The following is a 15,600-nucleotide window of genomic DNA, read 5'->3' on the forward strand; positions in this document are numbered from 1 at the left end:
TTCTATTATTAACCTTACAGAGAAGATTCAAAAAATAATCCAGGGCAAAATTCCGGTAACATCAAGCACTAAAAGAGTTTTATGTTTTGAGCTAGAGGTAATCACTAAAATATTTCTTTAAAAAAGAATCTTTCTAAATGTGTGTCCTATTTATGGAACAATGAGCAGTTTAAAGCTTGAGAAATTGTGTTCTTGTAAATACTTATTACGTAAATAATAAAACATAAAGTAAAATTTGATTTGTTTAAAATTTTCCAAACAAAAGATTTTACTGCTTAGGAAATGCCCTTTGCGCTTTAAACCGTTAAATTGGGTTTTGTAATTAGTTGGGCTTTGTCATTTGAGCCATGTTTCTGTTACATGAAAAGACAATAGGACAGAGCTTTAGCAGTCAGATTAAGACAAGGAATTCCCATGACTCATAAACCATAGAACTGTGTGACCAAGTGACTGAAGCACTGGCACCTGTCTCAGACCCATATCACCACATGCCTACATAATTGTTGAAGAAAAATAGACAACTACTCATGAATTTTATGATTGTATTAAAAGCAGGTGTATCATTCCTGCTTCTATATGTTATAGCTCTGACCTAAACTTGTTACATTCTCTAAATTAATCAATTTAAGGACTAACATTTTAAGAAATACTTTGTGTATAAGTTTAACACATAATTGTTCTTGCCAAATGTTTTCTTGCTGTAAACATGATAAACCACCCAATGAGTGAAAGTAAGATCAGGTTTACTTAGCTAATGACAACAATTTCTATGGTTTGAATTTTAAGGAAAATGTATTTAGTATAGAATATCTAGCTCTCTGGTACAAAGTTCAATTTGAAAGGCATAAAATGTAATTGTATATATTTTTAAATACTTACTACATATTCACAATAGGTAATCTATATAGATTACCTAAAATGACCAAATAAAATATTTCTGAAAAAAAATTCATGGGTCAGTGATCAAGAAATATAATCATTGATGTTTTTTATAAAGTTACATTTTTTCCTATTTCATTCCAAAATATCTTAAATCACTTTATTACATAGTATTCTATTTTAACAAAGTAGGTTTGTATTTTTAGTAGTGATTCAAGCATATTGATTCTTATTCATTACAAAGTTTATAAGAAAGCTGCTGCCCTTTCTAGTATAGAAAATGTTTTTTGACAAAGTTCTATAGTTCATAGAAGTAGTCTATAACTGAAAAGAAATAGTAAAAACGTGAATCTCGATTTGTGTGTTTTTAAAGTTTTTCTTTCTTAATTATTATAACTCGGTAAATTAAAATGTGTTCATATTAAAAGTGTTTGAATTTCACAATATTTCAGAAAAAAAAGAAATTTTAAACTCATTTTCACTTACATGGTAAATGAATACCTTTGAAAAGAGATGTGCTTTATTTTGATTTGTGAATTGTCTTATAGTTATTCTTTGCTATACACAAAATCTGGCATTTAGTCCTTCAGCTGTGTCATCTAAGGATACCTATCCTGGTTAATATCATTTAGTAGAACTGTTCAATTTTGATTTTTTTTAATACTAATTTTGTCTTTAAAGAAATTAGAGATTTAAAAGCATATTATGAGAATGAAACAGCCAGCAAAGCCAGAAGAAATCAGACAACTGTGTTGTCCTGGAAGCCAACAAGAATGTATTTCTAAAAAGAGGACAGGATTGACATTGTCACATGTGGTTGAGTTGATATAATAAGACTATCCTGATAGATTCAAATTAGTTCATGCAAAGCCCATGTGTATACCCTATTGTTTTCCAAGCTCCACTTAAACAACAATAAAGAAAAAAAAAAGAGATCTGAACCCATATGAACAAAGAGAATGGAAGCAGAGACTACAGCAGGTGAGCAATATCAACAAAATGTTGGAAGGTGAAAAGTTGATGGCTGAGAGGAGAAAGCTCTAAGCCTTCATAGGGTGGAAGGAGGTCCATGAGAAGCAACATGATTTCTACTGCAGATCTCTAGAAAGGATCAAGTATTAGAAGTTATATTTGAATGATAGGAGAGCTGATAACAAAGTACCTGGGTAAAATTTCGTATAAAGAAAAGTTAGATGTTCCAAGTCAATTCTCAATCCCACATACTTTGAGATTACTCGAGTAGAAAATAAGAGTGAAGAGAATTCTCTAGAGTTTGAAACAGAGATGTTCAGTAGGTTTGCCAGGCACAGCTGAAATAGAGGCTGAGATTTCACACTAAAAATCTACAGTATTCAATTTAAATGTTCATATTAACAATGGACTGCCAATTCTTTCTTCCACTAGGTTCCAGAAAGCCGCTAGCCAGGTTATGCTCTCCAAGCAGGAGAAAGGAGGAGAAACTGCCTGAGACCAAGAGAAAGGACCTACAGACACCAAAGAAACAGCTGGTTTGCCACCTTTTTCTACCTGTTGACTGTAAGGAAGAGTGTGCCACACATATTTAAGCTTCCACTCAATTTTGCTTTCAGATAAAATCAGATAGAAAGCCTGTAGCATGGAAGTGAAAATCTAAAATGAATAAGCAGAATAAAGGTAATTTAGGACAAACAGATATATTGATGGAGAAAAAAACAGTTGTAGCTTTGTTTCTCTGGGAGGCAGTCTCCATGATGGAGTTAAGTGTGCAGGATGTTTACTAGGGAGTGTCCTTGAAGGGACCAACAGTAGAAGTAGGCAGGGGGAGATGTGAAGCTGCAAGGGTGCCACCACGACAGCCTCAGCTTCAGTCTCAGGGGCTAGAACAGCCCTTCAGAGCTGTCCCAAGTTTGACCAAGATGGCTAAGTATTCATACCCCACATGGAACATTAATTGTATGTGGCCCATTACAGAAAGAGGGGATGATTTGCGGTGAGGCGGCTCTCTGCAGCTGAGGTGATCCTTGAAGAGCTCACAGCTGAAGATTCTCTCCCCAAGCACTCCCAGGAGTAGGGTAAAATAAGTCTTTTCTTGAAGGGGGACCTCGGTGGTATCTCTACATCCACCACAAAATTGTCAGAGAAATTGTAATAAATATCTACAGAGTGCCAAAAGAAGGTATTGTTACATCTTATGAGAAACAAAAAGAATGCTATGTGGGTTTTCTTTTTTAATGTGGAGTATTCTGAGGACATAAAAAGGCTCTTGAAATTGAAAAATATAACAAAAAAAAATGTTAAAAGCAATTCCACAGAAAGGGTGGAAGATAACATAGAGAAGTGTTCCAGAAAGTGAAACAAAAGGAGAAAGATTTGAGAAATAGCTTGAATAAAAAGAATTTGAATAATTTGATTCAGGTCTAATATCTGACTACTGGGAGTTCTAGAAAGAGAGAACAGAGAAAATAAAGGGAAAAGTTATCAAATAAATAAAAAATAACCATGTGTTTCCAGATTGAAAAGTCTCATTAAGTCTTCAGCACAATAAATAAGAAGCAACAGGACATTTGTATTTGTGTGTGTGTGCGCACGTGAAATTTCCAAACATCGGAAATAAAGCAAAGATCCTAAAAGCTACCAGAGAGAAAAAGTAAATCTTGTGTTCAGGATTAGTAATTAAAACGACATTACACTTCATGAAAACAAAGTGAAAGCTAGAAAGTGATAAAACATCTTTAAAAATTTGAGGGAAAATAATTTCCATCCAAAATACCATACCCAGCCAAGCTTCAATAAAATATAAAGATAGAAGAAAAAAAAAAAGAAATTTTCCACCCATTCAGCTTTTCTTAGGACGTAAATGGAGGATGAATTCTGGGGTGGGCGGGGGGTGGCGGGGGGGAAGGGGGAAGAGAATAAACCTGAAGAGTGTGTGATTCAGAAAAGAGGAGAAAGGTGAAGGGATAAAGAGAAAGGGATAAAGAGAATCTCCCATTTGATAGTAAAAGGAAGACCTAGGACAGGAGATTAGCTGTAGGCGTAGAGAACAAGCTGTGGTTTGAGAAGGCAGCCAGAGAGCTTGGGGGGATAAAGGGATGGATACTCAAAAAATGAAACTGATGGATCACCCACATTTGACTGGATTGAGAAGGGTTGTATACTTCTTTCTAAGATTTGGAAGATGAATCGGTACTAAGTACATAAAAATAAGTTAATAAAAAATGGTTCAATTTTTTATTTAGAAAAACACGAAGTTCAAAAGAAAGTTCAGAGCACCCTGCTTAGCTCAGCTATGCACAGCATTTATTTTGTCATAATAAAGTTAACATCAAACACAGGTTAAACTAGAAATGATGATTTGACTATATTTAGGAGATGAAGAAATAGGAAGTATATGTCAAGTGGTATGAGGAAAGTTGATAGGCTGGATTCTTTTCTCCTATAAATGAAAACAGTAGAAAATATCTAAAGCTTAATTATTCATATACAAGAAAGTACAATATAAACATGTCATTTAGACATTTGGAGTTATATGACAAAAGAAATAGCTCAACAAATTGAAAGTGGTTTCATTTGTGCATCAAGAGTTGAGGATAACAAGTGGTTAATCAAGTAACCGCTGTTTTTCATTATATATTTTATACTACTATTTAACTCTAAACACTATACATCTGCATTAAATTAATAAAAATAAAAATTAATTAAAATTTCTGTTTCTATCATCATTTTACCTCCAATCCCTCTGAGAATTTTGATTCGTAATACTGCATTTAACCTAAGAGGAATGAACCCATGTTCAAGTATTTTTTATGATACCTAGGAAAAAAGAAATCAGTGAACCAATGGTGTTAGTACTTGGCTAGCTTTAATGATTTGATTTCCCATCTTGTCTCTGATGAAATACAATGGCTTTGCTGGACTTGACCCATTTTACCCTTCATCTTAGCTAACTTTTCTTCAACCACCATTAAACAAGAAGAAACAGCTGTTGGAGTCTAGGTGAATGTAACTTTAATTTTGATTTCTCTCCAAATTTGACATTTAACCTGGATGAATGAATGAGGGTTGAAGGATCATCACATACTCATGCTATAATTTATGTTTATGTCAGGCAAGTGAACATTGTTCATATATCAAACTGTCAAGTATTGTCACCTTAATAGAGTAAACAATTAAAAAGAAGAATTGTAACAACCATTTTAATGGGCTGCTTATTCATTTATTTCATAGAAAAAAAAACTAAAACTGATTTGTGAAAATAAACTACCATACTTTTGCCTCTTTCTCTCATTTTAAAGTGATCCATCAACCAGACCCTCACAAGAGTTCAGTAAATCTATTTTATTCCCTTTACTTTAATAGGAAAATTAGAGAATGGATCCAAATGGAGAAAAGGCTATTGTCTGGATTCCTGTGACCTCTTTTTATCCACAGGTCACAGGAGATTTTCAAAGTTCTTAAAAGTGCACATTATTAAAAAAAGAACTGGATTCCTTTCTCTAAATAAGATAACCCACCACCTCCCTCAAGTGGTCAATTGGATTAGTTTTCTGTTTCCAGAGCTGATTTGTGGTTTATTTCCAAGAACCCTAGAGTCATGTATAATGGCTGAGCCAAATGGATTCTTTTTCTTTAATAATTCTTTGGCTTTTGAGGTGAAGGGGGCAGATTACATTGAATTGTGCTAGTATTTTAACTTCTCCAAGTCAAGAGGAAAAGATACTTAACCAGGGGCTAGCAGCACAAGCCAACTCAGCATTGCTTTCTCTCTAGCCCTCTCCTCTTCTGCTTAAGTGTTTACTCTAAATTCCATCATTTCTAGTTACTTAAGGTCTTGTACCAATTTTATTTTTCACAAGAGGAGAGGTGTTAATTCCTGCTTCCAAAACAAATTGGCCTTTAGTGATTACACACCGCCCACCGAAACTTATTTAGTAATGTTATTTCTTAACCCAAACTAAATACTTTTAAAGAGGTTTCCTCAGTTAATCTCTGAGAGGACAAGAGGAAGGAGAAAAGAGGCCGAGGCTATCTTTCTGAGAAACAACAGTGAGTACAAATCTCATTAATATTTACAGTCAAATCATTTTCAGGGCATTTAGTACCAAAACTTCACTTCAAGAGACACTTATAAAAGTCACTGCTAAGTCATTAGGCTAATTTCAGTTCTAAAAATTCCCTAGAATAAAATATGACAACAAGGAGTCTATGAGGTATTAACTTGAATAAAAATATATGAGTTGATGTTACCACCTAGTTACCATCCAAAAACACTTCATTGTTCATGCTTTTGGATGGTAACTAAGTGAAATTCCTTTTCTATTATGTTAACTCCTCAGGCTCCTCAGGAAGGAGTGAAAGAAACCATAATAGCAGTCAGCCTGAGAGCCAGATATAAGAGCAGACACAATTGAGGAAAATTTTATTGCCTTTACTGTCTAAATAATGCTTATTCAATGTTTTCAAATTGATTTAGATAACCTAGCAATCAGCTAAATCAGATTTGGTGGAGGAGCATTTCTAAGTTTTTCTCTTTCAGTCCCAACCACAAGATAAACTAACTCCTACTACAAAAGTGGTCAGCCTCTATGGTATTTTGGCTCTTCAACTGACTTTTCAATGAAGCCAAGAACTTAGGAATAAAAAAAAGTCCCTACATGCACACAAAACTTATTAAACCCATTTCAAAAAAAAAAGCCAAGTGTGTAAGACTGGATTAGATCCTGGACACTAACTTCAAAATAGATCTCCTTATAGTAAGGTCTCATACTTCTCTACCTTGCTTTACTTCTAAAAACTGCCTTATTCTTGACAGAAGACGTAGGTTGAGTTTGAGACAAAAGGGTTGATAAACACAGGAAAAGTAGTCAATGATATAGAACATTTCAATATATGTGTCCTACTGAGTGAAGGTAATATGTTAATATTATGATTGAATAATTTGAAGCCAATCTGAGAAAGCTGCCTCAACCTTGCACATTATAATAGACTCCTTTTGCTACGATGTCCTGTAAGAAGTTACTTATCTGTTCTTCTGCTGCTGCATTCACAAGAGTGCTTCATTACTTTCACTCTCCGTCTCTAATTCTTATTTCTCAATGTGCTCTTGCTCTCTCACTGTTTCTTTTCCCTAACTGTTCCCCTCCCCCACCATCACCACCCTCAAACCCCCACAATTATAGCATGAAGTTGAAAAGCTGGCTTTACCTTTCACCCATAAAGAACTAAAAGGGCAGGACCATTCAAGGTAGGGATATAGACCCAGGAGGAAACCTCTTTGGCTAGATAGAACTTTGAAGAGTTTTGACGTCTACTCAAGAGATTTGTGATAATCAAAAGTATTTGAAATTATTTCTATTTTACAAGAAGGGAAACTTCATCCATATTAACTTTCAAGGAATCAAGATTTTGATTTATTTTTTTGTGTAAAGTGCTATATAGGAAAGTGCATTGGGGGATAGTATTGCTTTAGGGGCCTGGGATTGAGAAAAACATCAGCATTTTCCTCATCATATGGATAGAATGCCATAATGAAGTTTCTATATTTTGGTAAATTGAAGGTCATGGCAGCCAAATAGATGTGACAAAGTACAGATTCAAAATAATTCACACCCTAAAATGTCTGGGGGCTTTTTCTGGGTTTCCTGAGGTTCAACCAGCAAAGACTCTAAATGCATCTGAGATGAGATTGTCCCTTTGTTTACTGTGACTTACACTCTTCTGGGCTTGGAGTCCTAGTTGAATAAAGAAGAACTGAATGCTTGCAACCTACTCCCTCACTCAGGACCCTATCAATGCCATTCCTGAGAGTAGCCAGTAGGGATGGGGGACAGTAGGGAGAGAGAGGTGCAGAAAGATGAGAGAGGAAAGTGCATTGCCTAGGCCAGTACTGCATGTCTAACCTGATTCTGGGGTGGGATCTGAGATTGTATATGTCGAGCTCCAGGACCACATTTGAGTAGTGAGGACCCTGAACCACAGCTTCTCAGACTTATCTATTGAGAAGGAATAGTCCCCCATCCACCCAATCCCATGTAGGTCCTTGCTCCTATTCTCCTCAGACAGTCCCCTGAGTCAGAGAGAATTCACAGTGACACGCTAATCACACTAGTCTACAGCACACCAAGGACTAGATACACAGCCAGAAATCCTGCTGGGTTCCAGAATGCATATCTGAGAAAGAAGACAAAACGAATTCCTCACTTCCCTGCTTGAGGCCACACCATCTCTTTAGCACACTGAAGAATTCTGAGTTCCTTTGGTTTTCCTGAAAACAGCCATTTACACAAGCCTTCTATTTAGAGTAGGATTTAAAATCCATCCATGGCCTATGCTTTTTAAAGAAGCAAATCATGGAGTTTGCTTTCCATATGCTTCTCATCTCCGAGGTCTGCTCACCAATTGACTCCTCACAGTGTATTTGCTCCTGCTGCCTTGCAGTCTCTCCAGATGAAATTCAAGATTCTCCTGTAACTGTAGCAGGACAACTCCTCAGACCAATGACCTTCCAAATAACCTCCTCATTCCTCTCATGTTCAGAGAATGAGAAAGGATGCCAGAGAGCTATGTGAGGGTGAACGAGGGCCAGAATTGTAATTTATATCTATGACCTGACAGAAAGGTGGAAATGAAGAGAATGTTACTCAATGTGTTTTATTTCCCACTGTCCTAATCTCTCCTCAAGGATGTTTTGCCAAAATAATCATATATTTTACATGAAGCATCTCCCTTTTAAACTTCTTTGCCATAAATAGGTATTGCAAATTTAATGAGAACAAGAGAACTCTCACTAGAATGTCAGCTCTTTGAAGGCAGAGATTCTAACAGCTCATTGACTGCTATACCTCTAGCACTCACAACAATGCCTGGCACATAGTAGGTGCTTAGTAAATACTGGTTGGTAACTGGCTAACCATAAGAGTAGTAAGGGCTCTGTGAGACCTCATGGGATATCTTATATATCTACATACTAAACACGTACTTTTCAGATTCAATTCACCTCTTGCCAGCCTTTTCTGACTCTGCCCACATTTTATGAACTTTTCTCTTCTGCACAAATTTATTCCCTTCCCAGTATTTTCAACTCTTCCATTTTCCTCCTTTGTTCTACATTTTCCCTCATCTTGCACATTGCAAAATCCAATTTTGCAGCACAGCTTTAGAAAAGATATAAGTTATGGCACCACTATCCTTTCTAAGGATACTACCTATAGCCAGTGAGGAATTCTCCACCAAGAGCAGGGTAAACTGAATTTGAAGACTGGCTTAAGTGAAAAAAAAAGGTGGGGGGAGACCCACAATCTCACTAATTCAGAGTCTATCCATTCCTAATGTTAATAAAACCAAGAAATTAAACCTTGAAAAAAAGTATCTGCTTTATATGAATGATGCCCAAAATTACATGAATATTATCAATTTTACTAAAACAAGATCCTAATAATTTTTCCAAATTATACTCTTCCCCAGAATCTGATAGACACCCCATTATGCCCCAGCTCAGAACCACTTCTATAGGGAGTGTTATAGGAAGTTCCTATTATAGATAAGGGAACATGATACTTCTATGGCATATTAGAGCAGAGAAATGATTGAGAATTACTCTCTCTAAAAATTGGTTTCTTAGAGCAGCCCTGAGCTGCCCAGTCTCCCTCCCTGTACCACCTACCAAGGTCTGATAACTTTTTATTGCATCCCCTGTGCTGGACTCTGCTTCTCACTCCACAAGCAAAATATATCTGTCTCGTGTCTTCTCCCTTCAGAGCCCTTGTGAAGAGCAAAACAATCCAATCTATTCATCCACAAACAAAAGTGTTTGGTCTTCTCAGATACCTACTGGCACATTACCAGTGACACTAAATAGAAGAAGGGTCTTTACAGCTGCAACATTTAGGTGGAATTAATGTGCAAGAAGCCTTTATTGCTGATATCTTCATATCTTCAAATAGCACTAGGTAGTGTAGGTAGGTTACCTTTTCTATCTCAGTGGAAAAGCCTCCTGAACATAGGACAGCTCATCCTGACACACCTGTTAGGCAACTTATTTGCTCTAGTTCAGAGACAGAGTGAGTCACAACAAATGACCATCCTCTCCACAAGCTCCTCTGCTAACAGTTCAAGCAACTCAAATATTTGAATCTGACAACTAGACAAAAAATAAGTCTTCCTTTTCACTCTTTGGGTCCATTACTTTATATTTCCCCCTGCAATCTGGAAATAGTGGAAAAATCCCACCAGCCAGAAAGAAATCTTGTGAACTAGAGTAGTAAGTGAAGTTTTCATTAACCCACAGCAAATTCCAAACACTCTCAGGAGAAATCACATTCTAACCGGTACCAAGCCTACTTTTGTTGTTCTTTAAATTTTCCACAGTGTTAACGAGGATATGAGAATTTTCATAAGGCTGGAGTATGTTCTAACTGAAGTGGTTACACCACAATTTAGCAGCAGCCTCAGGGAAAAAAAGCACTAGAAATAACTTATATTAAATGCCATTGGAGTTTGTAGGTCCAGATCACTAGTTCAAGCTAATTATATTTTCTATTAGCATATTAATTGACTCAAATGCCACAAATATGAATTTAGAAAGTCCCAATAATACAGAATCAAAAATATTTCAGGCTCATAAAGTTAATGTGTATAAATTCAGTGTTATTCTTAAGTAATATAGATAATAAGTTATATATATTATATATACACATACATACAGGTAAGACAAAGTTACCCGCTATTTTTTTTATGTACCTAAATCACAAAACATACCTTTATCTGACATAATGCTTTCAAAGACTTAGAAAGATACAAAATATCCTAAGAACGTGAAGAAAACAGTTTTTCTGATTTGCTTGTTTTCCACGCCTAACCCATATTTCAGCACCACGCACCACTCAGATACCCCCAATACCACACACCCTCATTCTATATAAATGAAATCCTAGGGAAGATATTTTTGTCTTAGAAAGCTTGAAGAGTATGGGAAAACTTGACACTTTTAGTTAGCTTTGAAATGTAGACTTGTTTTCTTTTAAAATGATGGGTGAGATTCAGGAAATAGTTTGGAATTTTTTCCTCCAAAATTAAATAAAATAGTCATACTGGAATGCCTCAGTCAAGTTTTTGATGGAAAGCATTTCAGCTTCCTCCCCTTCACAAAAGAATTAAGAAAGCTGAGATATATCAAACAATATGAAAGAAAGGTATCTTGTTAACAAGAAAAATATATTAGTTTAGTGATTTCTTTACCCAGAAAAAAAAAATTGAATAGTAATAGAGTGGTTTGAAGACGCTGTTGCAAAACTTCTCAACATAGGTGGCATTTATGAGTAGGACAAAGAGATGACAGAAGGGGTACAAAGTAATGTCAACAATAGGAAGAAGTGTTTCAATACAAGAGAGACTACGATTAAAGAGAAAATTTTCTACTTCACAAGTTTTACCAGGGCTAGAATAAACTTGTGAGGGAATATTTGTTGAGTCTTCACGTGATTTCGAGCAATGTGTGGAATAAGAATCACATAACTATCAGACTCTCTGCAGACCTGATGAAATGATGGCCCAACCTTGACTAAAGACCCTGCTTGGGGTTCAACTCTATGATGGGAAAGGCAGATGTCCCACCAAATTGGTGTTCCTCTGCTCACATAACTTCCTGGAGTAACACTCAAGAAACAGACCATAACGACATCTTATTCTAAATATCTCTCTTCTTCAATGGAACACCTCAGAAATCCTCCACAATGACAGAATGTTGGCTCCTCAGCTAAACTTGATACAGAAATAATTCAGGACATGAAAACTGAGAAAAGAAGGTGCTGTACTAAGAAAAAACGTTTAAGGAAAATACTCTTTTTATTTTGATCAAATAATTTGATCACTAAAAATGTAATCATTTGCTGGTGTTTCTTGTTGAGCACTGGAGTAAAAAATTAATCTTAAAAAAAGTAAAGTTAATCTTTAAAAATACAGTTTCTCAAGGTCCAACTTGAAAATCTGTAACATAAAAGAATTTCCTCATGATGGTATTGTCATACTTTGTGCTCTTGTGACAAACTGCTTTACGACTATATATTCACCAGTTTTTACACTAGAAATACTATATTGGAAGTTTTAGAAAAAATTTCTTGGTTTCAATTTGTCTTAAATCAGCTAGAATTCAACAATCTGAAATAATCAAAAGTAAATTGGAACTTAATGTTTGGTAACCCAATCATAGCATGTGGCTAATTATACTCACTCAGTAAACACTAGCACCAACCTATAACGAAATAAAACCATCACATTGAAATATCCATCCCCATTTCCCAGGAGTTACTTCCTTCTTGCCATAAACACTCCCATTGTCAGCAGAAGTCTGAGTGAGTTTTGAGAAAAAAATTAGCAAATCTTGCTTTTTGCTCCTATAATGATATAAAAATGCATATTGTCATTTTCAATAATTATCTCCTTACCCATTGACCCTCCCCAGAATAATTCTTGTGGGTTTAAGTAGGCAAAACCAAATAGTTTAGATTTCCTCTCTTTTCATAGTCATTACCTACCTCACGTCCAAGATGAAAGCAGCAGTGATAACATCAGAAGAGGTAAAAGTTCAAGGAGTGGACCCGAGTGGTTCTCAGTCTGCTCATTAAAATCACCTGGGACATGAAAAAAAATGCCCTCGCCAGAGTTTCTGTATTAGCTGATTTGAGAGAAAACCCCAACGCATTGGCATTTCATCTAAGACTCTGGGGTGATTTTACTGTGCCCTGTGAGCAAGGCAGTTTTCACTTTCACATATTAAGTTTTCACTTATTTTTAGCAAAGTTAAAGCTGAAAAAACCCTGCAGACCATCTAATTTGTGCTTCTCAAACTTTATCGAGCACACAGGTCACCTGGTGATCTTGTAAAACTAAAGAATCCAAGTCAGGAAATGTGGGGTGAGGTCTAAGCATGTTTATTCCTAATAAGTTCTCAGTTGACTCTGATGTGGCAAGTCTGAGGCTCAGAACTAGAGTAGCAAGGACGTCCTTCCCTCTTAGCTTTAACAGATGAGGAAACAGATCCAGGCTCAGAGTGGCTTCTTTAATGTAATAACAGTTAGCAAAGGGACAAAATCTAAACAGAACCTACATAATGATGTCTGGTCCAGGGATGTCACATAGCAGCTATCACATGGAAAGAATGTTCATTTGTTTAAATTAATTAATTAATTAATATCTTTCAATTTTCTATTAAAAATTGGGAGAAACTATTATAATGGGATTTTGCCAATTTAGAGTGTAAAAAACTGATTACAGTGTGGAGTTAGTGTAAAGAAATTAGGGAGATAGCTACAATTAATAAAAGAATTCATTTTATGTGTGTGCGTTTGCTTTAAGCAGAAGGCATAAATATATGGTAACAGAATAAAACAAACCGAAAGGAGAAACAAGCAGGCCATGTACAATAGTACATGAAGGAGGGCACCAAGAGAAAGAAAATGAAACAACAGACAGAAAATAAAAGACCAGGCTGACAAAAGAGAAATAAGAATATTAGTAGGGAGCTGGAAAATTAAACACAGATTCTAGAGTAAAAGAGAGAAAAAGAAAGAAAGGAAAACCTAATAAGATGGAAGGATTACTGGAAAAAGACCCTATAAAATGAAGCACAAGAGAATAGCAGTCATGAGAAGATGGAGAATTAAAGAGAGTCAGAAACATGTTCATGTATAGAAAAATATTTGTCTTACTTAGTATTAAAAACCAAAAAGGTTACATTTAATTTATCATAGTTTTTATATTTTTTCTGATTACTTTTTCAAAATAACAGAAATTCTAATTTCTCCATTACCCGCTAGAACCTAAAAATGGGCATGGTCTTGAAAGAAGAAGCAAGAACCCCTCTGAGGCCACCATGTCCTCTAGGCAGAGGACTTGCAGAGAGAACAAGGTTTAACTAAATGCAAAAGCATTTTGTTTTTCTTGTCCTGTGTAATATTATAAGACCCAGGAACATTCTTCTCTAGCCAGGTGACCACGTTTTACCAGAGCATGGGATACAAGCTTCTTTGATGCCACACTTTCAGCTTCACAAACTGCTCCAGGCAGTCAACACCAACAGCGCTGGCCTTCTCTGGAAAACATCTCCCCTCGAAATGTATCTACAGAACCTAAATACATACTGCCTACCTAGTTCTGGCCATTAAGTCAGTCTTTCAGATGTGGGTAACACTGAACCCAGTTATTGTCAAATGTACTTAGGCTGTGGCTCTGGGGAAATCCAATTATCCACCTATTTTCATGGGCAATTTCCACTCCATGGCTGTGGCTCCTTTCACTTAAAAACAGCAACAACAACAACAACAAAAAACACACAGCATCTTAAGGAAGAAAATAAAAATTATTGAAGCTTGCTTTCCTATAGATCAGCCATTGCAAATTCAAATGCCTACAAGGACAGGGCAGGTCATGTCAATGAGTAAAGCTGACCTGTGTTAACAAGAGTGTGTGCCCCCATCTAAACAGAGCTCCATCCACCTAGGTAGATTTAGACATCTACCACTGTCTAAACCATTATGTTCCACCATGTGGAAATGTGAGCCCAGTATTGCCATAGGCATCTGTATTATAAGAGATGCAAAAAATACAGATTCTTATGTGTAATCTCCTTGTTTCTAAATGTTGATAATTAGTTTTTGGTTTTGTTTTGTTTTGGATCTGAAATAACTGTTTGCAATCCTGTTTTAGATTTTGTATTTTATTTAAAGGTGAAAAGTTACACTAGGAGATCAAAAGGTAAAAGGGTGGACATGATGGTATGAAATACATGAATTCACCACAAAGAGACCTCCCAACCACCCCCTCCCCCCATAAAATAAAGCAAAAGTGATTTGTACTTTTACATCTTTTCATTCTAGGAAAGTGGTAAGACAGCAATTCTCACACGATGGCCTGTGTGATCAGTAGGACACTGCTGGCAAAAAACTAACCTCCCAGCTGGCATTTGTTCCTCTATCTCTATACATTGGAAGCATTTGCTTTCCATTCACTAATGATATGTCATTCATGTCAGTTATGGGAATAAGTTCGGTTCTTGGATTTTGACTTGAAATCCCCTGGGTAAACCCTATTTCAGGAGTCAAAGCCTGATGGAGAAGTCATGGAGAGGAGCTCACTCTGGCTCTGGTTCTGACTGTGCACATTGTCTAGAAAAGATGAGGTTGACAGGGAGAAGAATTTTCATAGCCTCGTTCGGCATCAATATTTACTGATAAAGAAACATACATTTCTTAACATGGTAACCTGCATCTAGAATCTCCTTAGGAATCACTGTCACTGACTTTCATGAGGCCCACATCGGTCTTCTAAAACACATCTGAAACCATCCAGTGCACATTCCAGCTGTAAATGGGAGGCACTGACCCAAGTCTAAACAAAAACAAAAATCATCCAAAACCTCCTTTCTTTCCAACATCACAGGCCTCTGAATGATATGTTTAGATCCTCCCAAGCTGGAACTCTTCCAGACAGGGCTGGAGACCTAAGTTACAGTGAATATCTTAGCTGACTAATTAGAGATCAGCAAATCTACCTGGAAACACATGTCTGAGGAAGGAGAAAGAGGGTTGGCCTCCATGAACACTAGGAAACACACTTCTGCACTGATCACTTGCATACATTTGAGAAACATTAATGATTAAACACAGACACAAAGACACAACACAAAAACATTTCCTTCTCAAAATTCACTGATTCCCATTATTGTTTTTATTTAGGCTGTCCGCAGAA

At 36.2% G+C, this 15,600-nt stretch overlaps 1 long non-coding RNA gene across 1 annotated transcript in view; it reads right to left on the reverse strand.

Moving 5' to 3' along the window:
* The window catches only part of LOC111738765, a 39,745-nt gene extending 25,255 nt beyond the window's left edge, over nucleotides 1-14,490 (reverse strand). Inside the window, exon 1 of the long non-coding RNA XR_002779971.1 lies at nucleotides 14,002-14,490. This is a non-coding gene — a long non-coding RNA (uncharacterized LOC111738765). The remainder of the gene's footprint in view (nucleotides 1-14,001) is intronic.
* Between the last annotated feature and the right edge of the window lie 1,110 nt (nucleotides 14,491-15,600).

Source organism: Pteropus vampyrus, unplaced genomic scaffold (genome assembly GCF_000151845.1).
Source record: "Pteropus vampyrus isolate Shadow unplaced genomic scaffold, Pvam_2.0 Scaffold43, whole genome shotgun sequence".
Lineage (NCBI taxonomy): Eukaryota > Metazoa > Chordata > Mammalia > Chiroptera > Pteropodidae > Pteropus > Pteropus vampyrus.